Consider the following 16,826-nt stretch of genomic DNA (forward strand, 5'->3'; position numbering starts at 1 on the left):
CTGTATTCAGGCGCAAAAAGATGCTACTAATTGTTAAGTCAGTTAAGTTTGAATTTAACATTATATCATATATCATATATACAGTTTCTCCCTTAAAGTTAATTAGCGGGCATTTTTTTGTAATAGGTGTTCTTCTTCCAAAGTTTTTTTTTTACATTTCTATACTGAACATTGGTCTCTATTTGGATTGGGTTCCTGTCAGAGTTGAATGTTTGGACATTGATAAATTTCCTTCTGTGAGGGATCAATAACTCTCACCTCTCAGCCCAGGGCGTCCTCCAGTGGGACGTCATAATTACTCTGTCAGACTGAATGTCCTTCTGTGGTGGCCGTGTGTGTGTTTGTGAGAAAGTCAAAGTGCATGTGTATATAAAGCAACATGTGCTTTTTCAACACAATATAGAAATATGAGTCCAAGGACTTAAAAAAACAAGTTTTGAATTAAAAAAGGGGAATTTTATCAGGAAATAAATAAGAATGCATTATTTTGAAGATATTTTTGAATAATTCCGTATGCATGGGCAATTGTGGCTTTCTAAATCTTATATAAAAAATGACAACTCTGTTTCAGGTTAAAAACGCTATGATTTGTGCATTAACTCTGCATGTATGGATGCTGTTTACATGTTTTGCCCTTATTTGTTTATGTGTTTCTGTGTGGTCTAGTAGTTGATTTGACTGGACTCCTGATTGGCAGTGAATGATAGGCAGGCATCCCACCCCCTCTTTTCCAAGTTACCCACGGCACTTGGTGATGTCTGTCATTTTCGCCAATCAGCGAATGGATCTGACAGCTGCCCTTACATACCAACACACAGCCATGTATGAACCCCCCCATACAACATTGAACATGTTGTTTGTGATATAATAGGAACCTTTCAAGTCAAATGCCCCTGTGGCCTTAAAAAAACAACAACAAAAAACATTTGGATATAAAATACTTTTTTTAACGTGAAGCTGCATTAATTGAATTTGAAATTTTCATTGCAAGCAAGAAAAAATGTAAGATTTTAAAGTTAGTAAAAACACTTCACTGTTATTTTATCTCGGTTAATTATATCACAGTATCATTTTGATCCATTTGAGCTTTTGTATGTTGTTATTTGGCTTTTAAAAAAAGACAGTCAAGACAGAAACTGGTATGATAACAAACAAATTAATGAGTATAAAATTCTTACCTGTGTGAGATGTACATATGTGTATCATGTATTGTATGTACGCCATCCATTTGTCAATCAATTTTCATTATTCATTATCTTGTTAGTCATGCCTTTCTTGGTGACTTCAACTGGAATAAAGAAAATTGAGAAAAATGTTTTACTACACTAACTTAACTTTTTTTGTTATCATCCTAACTTTCATATATTATTAATAATTTTATATTTTAATGGGGGGGCGGATTAAAGGGTTACGGGCTCGATCCTTGGTGGTTCCTCACTGTTTGGTGGTTGCATGTTCTCCTCTGGCTTGTGTGGGTTTTCGCCAGGTACTCGGGTTTCCAAAACATGCATTGTGAGCATGAATGGCTGTCCGTCTATTGTGCCCTGCGATTGGCTGACCACCCATTCAGGGTGTCCCCCATTTGGTGCCTATAGTTGGCTGGGATAGGTTCAAGCACCCCCCGCGACCTTTGTGAGGATAAGCGGTTCCGTAAATGAATGAATGTATGAATATTTCAAGCCCCTCGAAATCCTTTGGTGATTTAGGCCCATTTGAATAAATGTTGTCTATTTTAAAATACAACATTTGCACACTTTTCTTCTTCTTACCTGTGTTTTTTTGTTTTGTTTTTTTGCTCAAATGTTCTGTCTCTACTCTTTTCGTGTGGATGAGTGCACGCGTGTCAAGGGCACCATGTGGCTCTACGGTTAGTTAAAGAGACAGCCTGTGGAATTAAAAGTGAACGAAGCGAGGACAAGCCTTCCCTTCATAAAGCCGCCAGAACAATAACAATAATCGGCGCAGCCATAATAACCCCAGCGCTCATTTAGACATCAATACTAATCACGCTCATTTGGAGGACAATAATAACAATCATGCTCATTTAAAGTGCTATTTTTCCACATAGATCTCAAAGCGCCTTCGGGCTCAGCTGATGCTTAACCTAATGATAATAGTTATGATTCATGGCTCAACTCTCCTGCTTGCATGTTTCTGCACACCACATAAACACATTTGTGAGGTGGAGGGGTTGAGTTTCTACTTTGACTCATTAACTTTAGTTTAATAAATAAGTCCTGATCATGGAGTACATCTTTAGACAATGCTTTACCCGTAAAATGAATATTTGGTGTATTAAAAACATATCTGATCTACTGTGGCAAGCTTAGAAGAAAGCGTTTGCTTCATTAACGTTATTTTGTGCAAGACTAAGACTTGACGTAGGAATATATTTCCATTCATTCACATGTATTTATACATAATTTTTTATTGCTTTTAAGAGTGTTCAATCTTATACACAAACGTGGCTGTTCCCTTTTCTGTAAACATTAGAACTCTAGAATTTATTGCTTGTGTTTTCAATTACTCTTACTTAAGTCAAATTTCTAAAGGAATTCTTTTTTTTGTGTTCATTTAACTTGAAACTTTTTTTTCCTGTTTTTAATTTATTATTGTTAGTTGTGTCTTCTTTGTTTCTTGGGAATTGTGTGTTGTCATATTCTTTCAGACAATTAAAAAACGAGAAAGTGGATTCCAGCTATTAATGTTTCGAATGTATTTCGGGGATAGAAGAAATGCTGGAGCATTTAATTGAGTTAGACTCTGTCGACCAGACGTGTCAAAGTGGCGGCCCGGGGGCCAAATCTGGCCCGCCGCATCATTTTGTGTGGCCCGGGAAAGTAAATCATCAGTGCCGACTTTCTGTTTTAGGATCAAATTAAAATGAAGAGTATAGAGGTATATTAAATTTCCTGATTTTCCCCCTTTTAAATCAATAATTGTAATTTTTTAATGCATTTTTTCTGTGTTTTTAGTTCAAAAATCATTTTGTAAAATCTAAAAATATATTTAAAAAAACATTGTTTTAGATCTATAAAAAAACTGAATATTCAGGGCTTTTAATCCAGTTCTTTTAATCCATTTATTAAAAAAATATCTAAATATTATATCTAAAATGGTACGGCCCACGCAAAATCAAGTTGACTTTAAAGCGGCCCGCGAACCAACCAGAGTCTGACACCCCTGCTGTAGACGCATTAGTAAAGTGTGGCAATTGTGGTTAATGTCATTTTTAGTTGCAAATTCCAGATTTGTTTCCAGTGTCTTTGGAAAGACCAGATCAGCATCAACGTATGTAAGCGAGCGTGCAGGTTAATATCACCTGTAGGTAACATTTGCAAAGCTCCTCTCTCAGTCTGTTACACCTTTACATGGTCATCTTCCCAACATAAAAACATCTATTCTCTGTGTGTGATTTGATGTAACTTACTGAAGCATGGGACACTCAAGCGTTAATGTGCTCCCTTCCGAGTAGTAGCTCATCAAAACTGGGTTCTGGAGCTTTGAACTCTTTGCTCTGCAGCTTTTCTGAAATACACACAAAATAATTCCAATGGTCCGTCACTGATTTGCTGTAAAAAAAAAACTTGGACAGAAGATCGGTTCTGCACCACTTGGGAAGATCAAAAGCTCCACTGGCAGTAAGTTGGACACTATCATCGAGCTCTCATTTTACTCATAGACGAGTGTGAAATGACTTCATCTGCTGACTGGGCTCTCATAAGACACCATGTTACTGGAGTGTATGCTGACCCTTCTGTCCTCTCACTTTTCACTGTACATTGGCAGAAACATGCTATAGCTCTTCTTTTTTACTCACAATACAAGAATTGGTCACAAGGTCATTCCACAATTTGAGGACATGTTACATCACAGCCTTTTAATTTTGAATAACCAATTAAACAATACTAAAACATGCAGTTTATGAATCTACTCTCACCCTCTTGCTACTGTGACAATAAAATTTCCTGAATACGGGACGAATAAAGTTATCTAATCTAATTTAATCTAATCTATTTATGTCCTGAGACCATATCAGAACCAAATAAAAATAAATACATAACTAAAATAAGAGTAGCTTTTTATTGGAAATATTCCATAATCATATTAAAAATGCAATTTCTCTTTTGTTAGGGCCCCAATGATGAAATTACATCTCAAATGTAATTAGAAATTACATTTACAATTTAATTTTGGTAGGGTGGTATTATCGGTTTCATTCCTATCTCTTTGATTCAATAAAAAAAAAATATTTCAAATATTAAATATATAAGTGACCCACAACATTCATGCAAACCTGTTACAATGTTATCGTGGTAACCACATTATATACTAGACATGAAATCACAGGATGGATTGAGCAATTTATGTCGTTCCTCCCTTTTCATATTTGTACAAAATAATTACGCTTAATTAAATATCTCAATCTTCCTCACGCAATCCTGTTTGGATATGAACAGAATAAAACAAATATCCAACTTGCTCAGGAATACCAGTTGCATCAACTGTTAATTTCAACCCCTGAGATAAAGCTAAAAATACCACAAATTAGCAACATTGTTACCTGCAAGCCTGTTTGTGTGACAATGCCAATAATTGTAATATAAAGTAATGATTATTCATCCATTCATTTTCCATACCGCTTATCCTCACAGAGGTCGCGGGGGTCACTGGAGATTATGCAAGCCAACAATGGGCAGCAAACGGGGGACACCCCGAATTGATTGCCAGCCAATCGCAGGGCACTTGATGGTTATAATACAAAAATTTACAATGACAGGAGCGAAAGCTTATTTTTTAAGAAAAATGTAAAATGCTTACAAACATATTTATTTATTATCATCTACACCAAGGGTGTCAGACTCGGGTTGGTTCGCGGGCCGCTTTAACGTCAACTTAATTTCACGTGGGCCGGACCATTTTAGATATAATATTTAGATTTTTTTAATAAATGGATTAAAAGAACTGGATTAAAAGCCCTGTATATTCAGGTTTTTTTATAGCTCTAAAACAATGTTTATTTTAGCTTTTTTATATATTTTTTTAGATTTTACAAAATGATTTTTGAACTAAAAACTGAAAAAATGGATAAAAAAATTACAATTAGTGATTTAAAAGGGGGCAAATCAGGAAATGTAATATACATCTATACCCTTCATTTTAATTTGATCCTAAAACAGAAATTCGGCACTCATGATTTACTTTCCCGGGCCACACAAAATGATGCGGCGGGCCAGATTTGGCCCCCGGGCCGCCACTTTGACACATATGATCTACACAGTAAAGGCAGATTTCTCCTTTTAACTAGCTGCAAAAACACATTACAATATGCAATTTTGGAATATTGTCCTTGATATATACATTATATTATATACACACCTGCTCCAAGGAAGTTTCGGCTGTTTCACTTCACAATGTTTTCATTGACAAAAGGACAATTCTTCATTTGGACCAGGACTGCCTGTTGCAAGCGGATTTGCACCAAATGATGTTTCTTCCTCAGCAGATGTGCCGGTCCTCTAGATTTATGGAAATAGGGCAAGCCATTTTTTGTTTGCTCACCTCAGGCAATCAAAACATACTTATTAATGCAGAGTGGGAGATTAGTCATCTGTAGGTCAAACCAAACCAACAAATCAGTTTAAAACAAAATCATTTTGGGAGATTGTGTTGCAAAAAAATGATTGGCATTCTTTCTTGAAACAGCTTCTGCTAAAAAATAAAATATAAAAAACCCTCCAACAATTCATTTGTCCTTGGGCCATATTAAAGCTACTCATCCAATTATAGTCAAAAACATTTTTGGGTTATGCGGCTAAAAAGCTAGTGAATTCCAAACAAACTAAGGAAAAATAAAACCGACATCTTAGAAGCATGCATGCAGCAATGTTGTGGTCTGCACTTAATTGCCTTTTTCTGCATAGGATGAAAATTTCTATGCTAATTAGACAAGCGCAGTCCTTAAGCACAGGCCTCCAGTATAGAGGGACATTGTTACTACCAATTGCTTTTCAACGCTTGCTACGACAAAGTGTAAAACGACAAAAAAAACGCAACTTGCTCAAATTTCTGAGCCCGAAACACTTGAATAATTTAGCAGAGAATATCAGAAATCATCTCGATTATTTCAGCAATAACAAACCACTTTCTACATCGCCGAGCTTTGCGGCATCGCTACTAATGGAGATCGCAGCGCACTTCCCGGGCACACGGAGACCTCGCCAAAGCGAGTACGCGAGAGGGGGGAAGAAAAAGGGAAAGGGAAGCATAACGAGATAACCAGAGTCGACTTATCGCAAGGATTTCTTCATCTCCTTTCATCCCTGCTCTTAATTTCCCCCTTCATTAAAGAAGGAGTTGGACACAGAACCAGGACGTAATGCCGTTTGGCGACCGAGAAATGTCTGATTTGTCCTCCTCCGAACCGTGACCGGACGATTCGCCGAAAGACGTTTCGCCGACGGACGTTTGGCCGACGGACAGTTCGCCGAACGGACATTTCACCGAAACGTGAGTCGCGCGCTCGCCCCGCCCCCGGATCGTGTGTGTACATGTTTTTCAACCTCGGCCCGCGGGCCATATACGGCCCGCGGGCCATATACGGCCCGTTACAGATAACATTCATTTAGAAATAACAAGGGCATGTACTGCCCCCCGCTGGACATATTTCTAAATACAAGTACGTACTACAATGTGCTGTCAATTTTTTATATTTTTTATTTTATCCTTGCGTTTAAAGTAGTAGCCATTTAGAGAGCACGCAGAACAGTACGTGACAGAAGAAAGAGAAAATAAAGTAGTAGTAACAGTAAGTACTACTGTAATGAAATTGTAAATCCAGAAATCCTACTCCAGAAAACTCACACCAGCATAGAAAACGTTGAGATTAATCTTTGAATTAAGGTTCTCAGCAAATCAATTTGAATATATATTTCCTAAAATAATGGGAAATTATTTAAAATTAAACTAGAAGTAAAAGTGTGCTCCATGGCATTTTCAGGTATTGTTTTCTAAGCCCTCTAGTCTGCGCGAATCCCGTTTCGGCGAACTGTCCGTCGGCCAAACGTCCGTCGGCGAAATGTCTTTCGGCGAATCGTCCGAGTACCCCTCCGAACATCTTATTTAGCTGTTTAAGATGATGACAGAGAATATTGCATGTGGAAAGGCACCATGCACACATAAACACCCCCACAATTTTGCCCAGAGAAAAAGCCCCCAGGCAGTCTCTTTCCCACTAGCCAAAGGCGATCATGCTGCTTCTATGATACTTTAACCGTGGGATGTCAGGGAACATTAGTTCTTTTAAAACCCATCTCCACTGACACAGTTGTACAAAAACAGACTGACTCGTGTAAATTTGCGTAACCTTTCAGACAAGGTAGCTTAAGATTTTAAAAATCTATTGTTACATGGCCAGAAATGAAGATTGATAACAGGACATTTGGATAAACAAGGTTTTAGCATTGAGGAAATATGACACAGTGATTTAAATCAGTGGATGTTTTTTTTTTAGTAGTCTTGAAAAGTCAGAAGTGAAGAGAGTGAAATTGAAAACAGGGGAAGCATACCAAGTTGCTGACATACATCCAGCAGGAAATCCATACCACTCTCCCTCCCCTTGGATTTTTTCCATGTCTGGACTCTAGGAAAAAAAAGAGAAATACAATTAAAAAAATATGTTTAAGTGACTTCTTGGGTTGACTTTGTTCACATTCTCTGCAAGGTTTCTAATCCATTGACATGACTACTTGGTATATTTGACTTCTCCATTCTGAAGTTTCTGCAAAATGCATGTAAAAAGTTTCAGACTTGTAATAATAAAGCATCAAACATCAGGATTTAGAGGCTCAGAAAAGAAGTATTTCCTGAATCTTTGTAGTAAGTCCCTTATTTGTGAAGGAGAGCCACATGAGAGCAGGGAAAGAGAATTTGCAAAGCTCTTCAGAGATATTTGTTTTTAATCATTTGCACATTTCCCCTTCCTTAAAAATAACTAAATGAGTTTTGCCACAAGGTCTATTAGATTTTCATATTTTCTCAGGAATAACTCTCTGTACTGTGTGTTGTACATCATGTGACCAATAATACAGTCGAATTTGAGTATTTTTCACTTGTCCTGCCCAATTTCGCAAAAACCCAGTTGTACCATAAGAAGTCTCTGACTGCACACCTATTGGTTAAAAAAAGTTATGGATGAATATAATAGTTAATTTAGTAGCAGATGCACCTTTCTCTTTGGCTTCATTCATTTTCTGAACCTCTTTATCCTCACAAGGATCGCGAAGAGTGCTGGAGCCTATCCCAGCTGACTTCAGGACACCCTGCATTGGTGGCCAGCCAATCACAGGGCACGAAGAGACAACCATTTACGCTCACACTCATACCTAGAGGAAATTTAGAGTGTCCAACCAACCTATTATGCATGTTTTTGAATGTGGGAAGAAACCGGAGTACCCCGAGACAACACAGAAGCACTGACCTGGATTCAGACCCAGGACCCCAGAACTGTGAGCCCGACGAGCTGACCACTCAACCACCGGTTCACCCTGTTTGGCTTATAAATGATTAAATTTGATTAAAATATTGATGCATCCCCAGTAGCTAGGAACTTCAAGGCATGGATCCCAAACATTAAAGTGAGTCAGGATTAATAAGAGACAGCAAAAAGTTTCCTGGACCAAGTTTCATTTCCGCAAAGAACACAAGGGGACGTCCTTTGGATATGTGCCCACTCGGTGTTAACTGGATAATGAGCTACAAATGACAATGACAAATTCCCAGTGCTGTGACCAATAAGACACTACTTTCCAGGTTTAATATCACACACCTTAGCCTAATACGGTTTGGTCAGATGGACACACACACCAGGAATATTGAACGCAACCTTATCTCACCTCGTGGTAAGTATTGGTTCGCTAATGCAATCATTTAGATTATGGGGTCTGGAGATGGGACATCATAATACAATAGAGGGAATATATTTCTGTCCTAACAACATATAGAACACCTGGAACACATGGCTCAGGTGTTGCTGTATTGGGGAATTAAATATGGCTGTGATCGGCATTTTTTGCGCAAGTCAGGGGTCGTACATTACAGATCATTGAATTATTAAGGAAATTCAAATGCATAGGAATCTTTGTTTTTACACTGGTAGTTTCAATCTTTTTGAAAGTATGTGTTAGACATTAGGTCTGTGAGACTACGTGTGCGAACGATTGGTCGCTGGTCTTAATAGGGCATTAAGTATGACTAAATAGTAATTTGCAGTTTGTATTTAGGGAATTTGAGCAACGATTTAAATGGTAATTATCACTTACCTTCCGGGCGACCAAAAGACCGGCGACCAATCGACTGTGTACCCCCAGACTAAGACGATTAATGATTTAGTCAACATTAACAAATCAGAAGAGTTTGTTTGACTTCTCAATTTTCGGGCAATGCATGATTTTAGCAACAAAATGAACTCCATTGGAAAAACACTTCTTTCCTTTTCTTTCCCTCTCTTCTCTTTAGTTTTTTTTCTTTTCAGGCTTCTCTTAAGTGTGCCTTCTAAAATATGAAAGAATCCGAAACATTCACGTCGCTGCACCAAGTACAGCCAAGTTCATACATCCATGCACGCATATTCCTGTCATTGTCATCTTCTTCTATCTCCTCTCCTTTCTCTCTCATCGGGCCATTGTTGGGGGGTATGATGGGCAATAATTCAAGGCAACGCAGGCTGCCTCAGACGTGGTCACATTAATTGGATGTCCATATTAAATGGAAAATGAGCGCTGCGCTCAGGAAAAAAGTGGATGACTGACTCTCTTGGCTGCGATTGACCTATGAGGAAGAGACGCTGCCCTTTTCTGCAATGCTCTCCCTCACCCAGTTTTCTCTGCTCCCGTCAGTCTGATGGATATCAAAGCATTCATTTTCTGACCCCTCACCTGGAAGCAGATTAAGCACTCTGATTCAATAGGGCTGTTAATGGGGGCGCCAAAAGTTTATGAGGATTCCTGGAAAAGGCCAGGGAAATTAGATTGTAAGCTAACAGATTTATTGCTCTGTTTCAACACATTGTAAAAAGATTATAGGACCTTGAGGCAGGTTGGAGGGACAAGGGACGTATGTGGCGCGTCTTTCAGGGAGAAGGGGGAGGAAAGAGTGGTGGACTCGTATATTCCACATAGTCTACACTGACAGGGTAAAGACAAGCGTGTCACCGGGGCGAGGACACACACGTGCTCGGCTGTAACCCCAAGGATGTTTAGACAGTTCGCCGAGCACACTTGCCACTTGTCATGTGACCCGAGGCCGGGTTTCCAACACTTTAACGTCATGACGTTGCTGAAGTTTCGCTTCCCGCGGGAAATAGGCCTTTAGACGTACGTGATTTTGATCATAGTCATTTTTATGAGGTCAAAATGTGGCCCCTCGTAAAGAGATTTATTATGATTCAACTCTACGCAAAGTAGGGAGTAGTTTGATCATCTTTTGATTACTGTTATCTGAACCAGCAGATAGGAGAGATAGAAAAAAAAATGATAAAAATTTAATAATATATTTTGTCTAAGACTTGCAATGACAACAACAAGGGTAATCATTTTGGGAATACCCGTTTAACGATGTATGATTTGGTTTAATGAGCTACCATGTGTGTTTTAATGAGATATTTTTATGTTGCACCAGGCATTTTATGTGGATGTTTGGCATTGTGTCCACTGCTTGATGAGCCAGAGCAAGTCAGTGAAAAGTGTACTCCTACCGCTTGGAATAGAGTATTTAGTGGTGAAAAATGTGCATTACAATAGTCTTTTAATGCCTGTTTGACGGGAATTTTCATAATGACTTGATATTGTCCGTTCTGTGGGTTCGTGGCCACATTTAAGCATTTGTGAAACATTAAATAAAACCTGAAGTAATGTTCAAGCTAGAGATTTGTATTGTTTTTCAGTTGTGACAAATCACATGATTTTTTACTGGGTTTCTTTTAGTTGAAACCTGTAATTTGGGCAAAGGTTCCAGTTTTATTAGCCTTTACAAGACTCTAAAATGTTCTTTTTTTCACCTATAATGCTCATAGATTTTTTTTCCACGTGAAGGTATAATACACATGGAGAATGCCAGCTTGAATAGATTCCAATCTTCTTAAACTATACATTTCTATTTGTGTCTGTGGTTAATAAAACCATAACCAATCATTTCCAAATCTTCTAGTATTTTTAATATCCTTTACTTTAACTTTTTGTTTCTACCTACCTACTATACAGCCGTGGATAATAACAATAGTTATAGTTATACAAAAGTAGAACAAATACATTTAAATTTACAATCAGTTACGAAACAATAATGATATATGTTTTTATTATGAATGTCTAAACCTTAGCTAAATATATATTTTTGAGGTAATTGAATTTTTTTTTAATTTTTTACTGGATGGACTGTTCTGGAATTAAAGAGAGGAGAATTTCATTAGATATTACACTGTTCTTTCTACACCTAGTTAGTGGCTTATATTTACCGGCCCTATCCTGGCGTACTACAAACGGCCTTTGAATTCAAAGAGTTGACAGCAATGCTGAGTACGCAGACGGAAAACTCAAGTGTTTGCTCATCTGCTCAAGAGCTAAGTGAAACTCTGCCTGCTATTGGATCACGGGGCATAGCGTGCAAAGTTTAGATTCTCTCACCAGGGTTGATGTGTCTCCGGAGGCTAAGCTGCAGAGTTTGGGTTGGACCCTCCGTGCTGTTGGGATGCACACCAGCGCTTTGGGGGCCTTTTCTCGCGTAAATTAATTTACATTTGGAGGATTTTCCAAAGATGCCGGCTTCCTGCGGAGCATGGCGAGATCAAAGTGTCTCGTTGCCTGTGTTGCCTGATGTTTGATGTTTGCGTTGAGTGTGAATGTTGCTGACTTGTGGTTCTGTCTCTCTGCACAGTGGGCGCTGCTTTTTCCCCCGCTTTTCACGTTACACCCTTCCTCCCCCTCCAAATCCGACAAATAACTTTTTTTTCTCCCTGGCGTAAATATAGATTCCTACTGCTGACATATTCTTAATCCTTTCCCCCCTACCTAGCAAATGCTCCATGGCTGAGGACTGATACACGAGAAGTTCAAATACATGTTCTGAGATGAAACTATTTGTGTGCTCTCCTGAAAATCCAATGTTTGACTTCAGATATGAAGAAGCTTGAAATAGTCAATTTTTCAATCCCTGCGATTTGATTGTTCAGACATTTTTTTTTCCAAGTTAGCCCCGTGCATACTGCTTTCGTCTAAAAGAAAGGTATAAATTAGCAGGGCTTTCTTTAATACAAAAATCTATATAATTTGCCCTTTAGTGGTAACATAATTATTTACATTATTTTTATTGATTATTTTCTGAACCACTTATCCTAAAAAGATTCACAGGGGGTGCTGGAGCCTAACCCAGCCAACTACGGGCACCAGACGGGGGACACTAACATTCACGCTCACACTCACAATTTAGAGTTTGGATTTAAAATAAATAAATAAATAAATAAACATTCATATTGCACAACATTTTTAGCTTAAGTGACTTTCGACAAATTTAATTCTCTTTGTGCATTTTTCTTTTCTTTTCCTTTTAAAATGATTACTATTATCCTTTTTTTGCACAAAACATATTCTAAACGAAGGAAAAACTGGAATATTAGGTTTTAGGATAGTAAATCGAACGTTAATGTTTCATAATAAATATGAGCCAAACATCTATCATACGTTTCACTTCAATGTTAATTTTAAGACATAACATGTTTGCATATTTAGTTTTATTGTGCCCATTACATACTTTTATTTTAAAAAGTAAATAACTGTAGGTGAAAGAAAAACAAGAATGATAACTTTATCAACACTTTAAACAAATTCAACTTTTAAACTGCTTACTTTTATTTGTAATTCAATGTACTTTTCTATTTTGGTTTTGTTGTCTTTTTGCTGCTTTTTGCTACATACCTAGAGCTGTCATTTATTAATGTGCATTTTTTCTCTTTCAAAAGAAACAATTTTATTAACATTCATCACTATATTAAACGAACAAAACTAGAAACAAAATGTGATTTTAATTGGACTATTTACATTTGTCATTGATTGAAGTCATTACCAAATCTATGATGGAAACACATGAGAATGCATGTGTGGGTTAAACACACACAAACTGTGCATTTTGTTGGTTTATCCCCATTTTTCTCCCAGTCGACCAAATCTTCCGAGTCAGACAAGTGTTTGTGTGTTTAGTGTGGCTCTGATATTCAGCTGACCTCCGAGCTAACAATCTCCCCCTTCCACGTCTACTGTCCCTTTTTCTCCCCCCCCCCCTCTTCTTCTTCTACCTGGGGCAAAGTCTTATGTAAAACACATTTATTTTTAATGGATTTTTTAATGAATTTTTTAGCTGCCTATTAATAATGCCATTAGTGGTGGCAGAGCGGCATCAGACAGCAGCTCAGCCTGCTAATCCTGCCCCCCAGCCCTGGCAAACGCCACTAATCCAGGCCCCTGCTTCGACTCCAAGTAGGCCTCACACAATCACACACACGCACACCGAGCTTGTGCAAACACACACGGTATTTGCAAGTGAGTGTGTGCCTTGGTTGACACACACCACCTCTTCTTTTGCGTTCGCTTTTAATCCCTCTGTCACTCTTTCTCTCCTCCCCTCTCGTCCATCCTTCACCTCCCACCTTATTCTCCCTCTTTCAAGCTTTCCCTTCCATCTCGGCCAGACCCCCCCCCAACCCCCCTACATCTCTTCATCTTCTCATCTCTCCTCAAACGTCTTTCTTCTTCGTTTCCCCTGGGCACCCAGCAGGCCTGGCCTTGGTGCTTGACTCCTCACGGAGGTCCCTTACCTGAGGCCGTGAGTGTGCCTGAATACACACACTCACACACAACACACAAACACACACACACACACACAGTCACATCTGTGGATTCTGCAAAAATTCGGTGTTACTCGGGCAAAGTCGGGAGCCGTCTAATAGAATTTGAGCCTGGCTCAGAGAGCGCAGCAGAAAAGCTGTTAATTACTGCTGGTTTTAATGCTAATTAAATGTTTCAATTAATGGTGCGTTTGTTGCCAAAATGTGTGTCGGTAATTGGCGAATGGCAATAAGGTGTGTGAAGGCAATAAAGAAAGACACAAAGAGAGAAAAGGGAGCGTGCTACCTCCGAGATGTGCCAGGAGCCTGGAGCGGTGCAGCATGGGAAATTGCATTCATGAGGTAGAAAAAAGGCCTGGAACAGATTCAATACAGCTGTTTTCCATAAAAATGTTCATGGCCTCCATCAAATAGACTGTCTGTCTCGGCTTTGCTGGTGGTGTATACTCTGTAAATACTAATGAGGGCACCCAGGGAACAATGCAAACAGAAAGCGTTTTAATCAACACGGCGTAGCTTTTTTCTTTGTTTTTTTTTTTACTGTGAGGAGTCTATTTCATGTACTTAAAACATGAAAGAGAAGGACTTCAGATAAAAGATAGCCTGTCTTAAAATAGTCCTTCCCAACACAAAATTAAGAACCTGTAATATGCACCATGCACCAAATGCACCAGCAAGTGAACGTTTTTAAAATCAAATATAATATTTGATTATTAAACTTTTACAAGCATTTTTTAAAATGGAATCTAAGTTTCAACATGAATATTTGTCATTCAAGTCTAGGAAGAAATGGATTACTATGATTAGCGCTGGGCTTTTATTTAAAAATATAATCATAATAACTAGGACAAGATTATTGTGTTTAACAGTGAGGTATTATATACAGTGAAATTGTCATAGTAGCATATCCAATTATTACTTTGTCTGAACTGATGCTGTGTGTTCTATGCTTCATTGAAACATGCTGTTTTAAACTAAACTTGTTCATAATAAAATGTCAAATGATACAAACTTTTTTTAGTGTTTCAGATGTTAATGCATGACGCAAGTATAGTATTCTATTTGCCCAGTCTTAAGTATCATATAGACTTCATTAAACATTTGAAAACATTGTAAATCGTGTCATTCGTTATTGCAATTTTGTGGTTATTAAGAACCAAGAAATATCATTGGACCCTAAAAAGTGACTATTCATAATGTAGCTAGCCATTTGGCCCTTGTGTACTAATGTTTCAAACTGTCTAGATCTTCACACAACAGTTGAATTAGTCATTTTTAATATTTACTTCAAAGAAGTTCATCACGTTGTGTTTTTCATGAACTAAAGAGACTTTATGCTTTCCGACCATTGGTTCTGAATGGCTGCCTTTTATCCTCATGAGTTGGACAACAAGAGAAGAGAGAATAAAAAGTTTTTTTCCCATGTCAGTGAGGTGATCAATGGTTCTTGTTTTTACCCTTTTTCTTTGCCCTGCATCTACTTTCTAAGTTATTGGGATGATAACAAGCGATCAAGTAAACTTTTCACATGGATTGTCCAACCATGTTCGTCCTAGTCAAAGTTTAACCTGCAAACAACCTGATCAGACAGACAAACATTCCCTCATATTAAAAAAGTAGTAGGTTTTCTTAAAGTATTTTAGCGTGTTGGGTTCAAATTTTGGGCTGGGCAGTCTCATTAAAAGTTAGGTTGACAAAAATGAACTTTAGCCATTTCTAGAACTCTTGGTGTTTACTTTCTCACAAACAAAAATCCATTATTATGTAGAAAGCGTATAAATGGGTGATGGTGACATTTGAACAATTGTTTAGTCAGTCAGTATGTGTGTGTTGCTCACTGTTATGAGCTCTGCATGACTTGGTATGCAAATCCAAAGACTAGCGGGAAGATTGTGCACATTGCCCACAGGCTTTTAGGGATGAGTGTGTATTAACATTGCTATCTTCATGGCAAGTAATTTAGGTGCTGCTTAACATTTGAAATTGCAATGGATGAAAAAAAAATGCTTTAAAAGCATTTTTAAGCTTTTTAAAAAATATATATATATATTTTCGAGTCTTCAAATTCAAGCGTCGTCTCAGTGTGCTTTGCGATTGGCTGGACACCAATTCAGGGTGGCCGGGATAAGCTCCAGCACCCCCACAACCCTTGTGAGGGTAAGCGGTACGGATAATGAATCAACAAATTAATTAACAATAAGCTTTATATTTTTGAAGTGAGAAACAAAAGGAAATGTATTGTTCAAAAATAGCTTTTTAACTCAAATGTATTGTAGTGTAAATCTTCTTAAACATCCTTACATGTGAAAAGAGCCTTTTCATAGCATTCCAAAGTGGTTATCTATAATCCTTATAAAGCGTGATTTATGGATTGGTGTGTGTGTGTGTGTGTGTATGTTAAGATTTTATCCCTATGTTTGTCCAAACCGTGCAATGTAGTGAGTTGAATTTTTTTGTGGTGGCCAGAAACAACTGTCGGATCCTAATAGATTAGAAACTTTTTGTAAACTCAATCTTTTATTTGTTAAACACCCATTTTTCAAAATAGATTTTTTTAATAGCAGAACAATTGTCTTTTGGTTCTGTAACATTTTAAAGTAAAACCGAATTTATTGATTGGATCTACATAATATATTTTCCACTCCAAGTTTTAGGGAAAGTGCAACATCATTCATTTGTTGTGTGCATTTTTCCCCAAAAAGTTATTTTAAATTGTTTTAAAAGTCATGCATAGCATTCAAGTTTAAACAGAATTTAACCTGATGGGCATCGTCAATGAAAGGAAAAATGGCCAGGTTGTCAGTTATATTTGTATGAATAATGTATCTCAGGCATGCATATAGAACACGTCAATAAAAATCAGTAAACACCTATTTATGCCATATTTCAGTGAGGACCAGGTGCAAGTTTTTTTTACTACCTGTTCGCCACCCTA

The 16,826-nt window shown here is 37.8% G+C and overlaps 1 long non-coding RNA gene across 1 annotated transcript in view; it reads right to left on the reverse strand.

Moving 5' to 3' along the window:
• Positions 1-1,178: 1,178 nt before the first annotated feature.
• The window catches only part of LOC144064944 (uncharacterized), a 43,349-nt gene continuing 27,701 nt past the window's right edge, over positions 1,179-16,826 (reverse strand). Inside the window, exons 4-8 of the long non-coding RNA XR_013296929.1 lie at positions 14,178-14,246; positions 7,569-7,642; positions 5,380-5,519; positions 3,431-3,528; positions 1,179-1,288 (exon numbers count right to left, since the gene is read on the reverse strand). This is a non-coding gene — a long non-coding RNA (uncharacterized LOC144064944). The remainder of the gene's footprint in view (positions 1,289-3,430; positions 3,529-5,379; positions 5,520-7,568; positions 7,643-14,177; positions 14,247-16,826) is intronic.

This window comes from Stigmatopora argus, chromosome 19, assembly GCF_051989625.1.
Source record: "Stigmatopora argus isolate UIUO_Sarg chromosome 19, RoL_Sarg_1.0, whole genome shotgun sequence".
NCBI classification, from domain to species: Eukaryota; Metazoa; Chordata; class Actinopteri; order Syngnathiformes; family Syngnathidae; genus Stigmatopora; species Stigmatopora argus.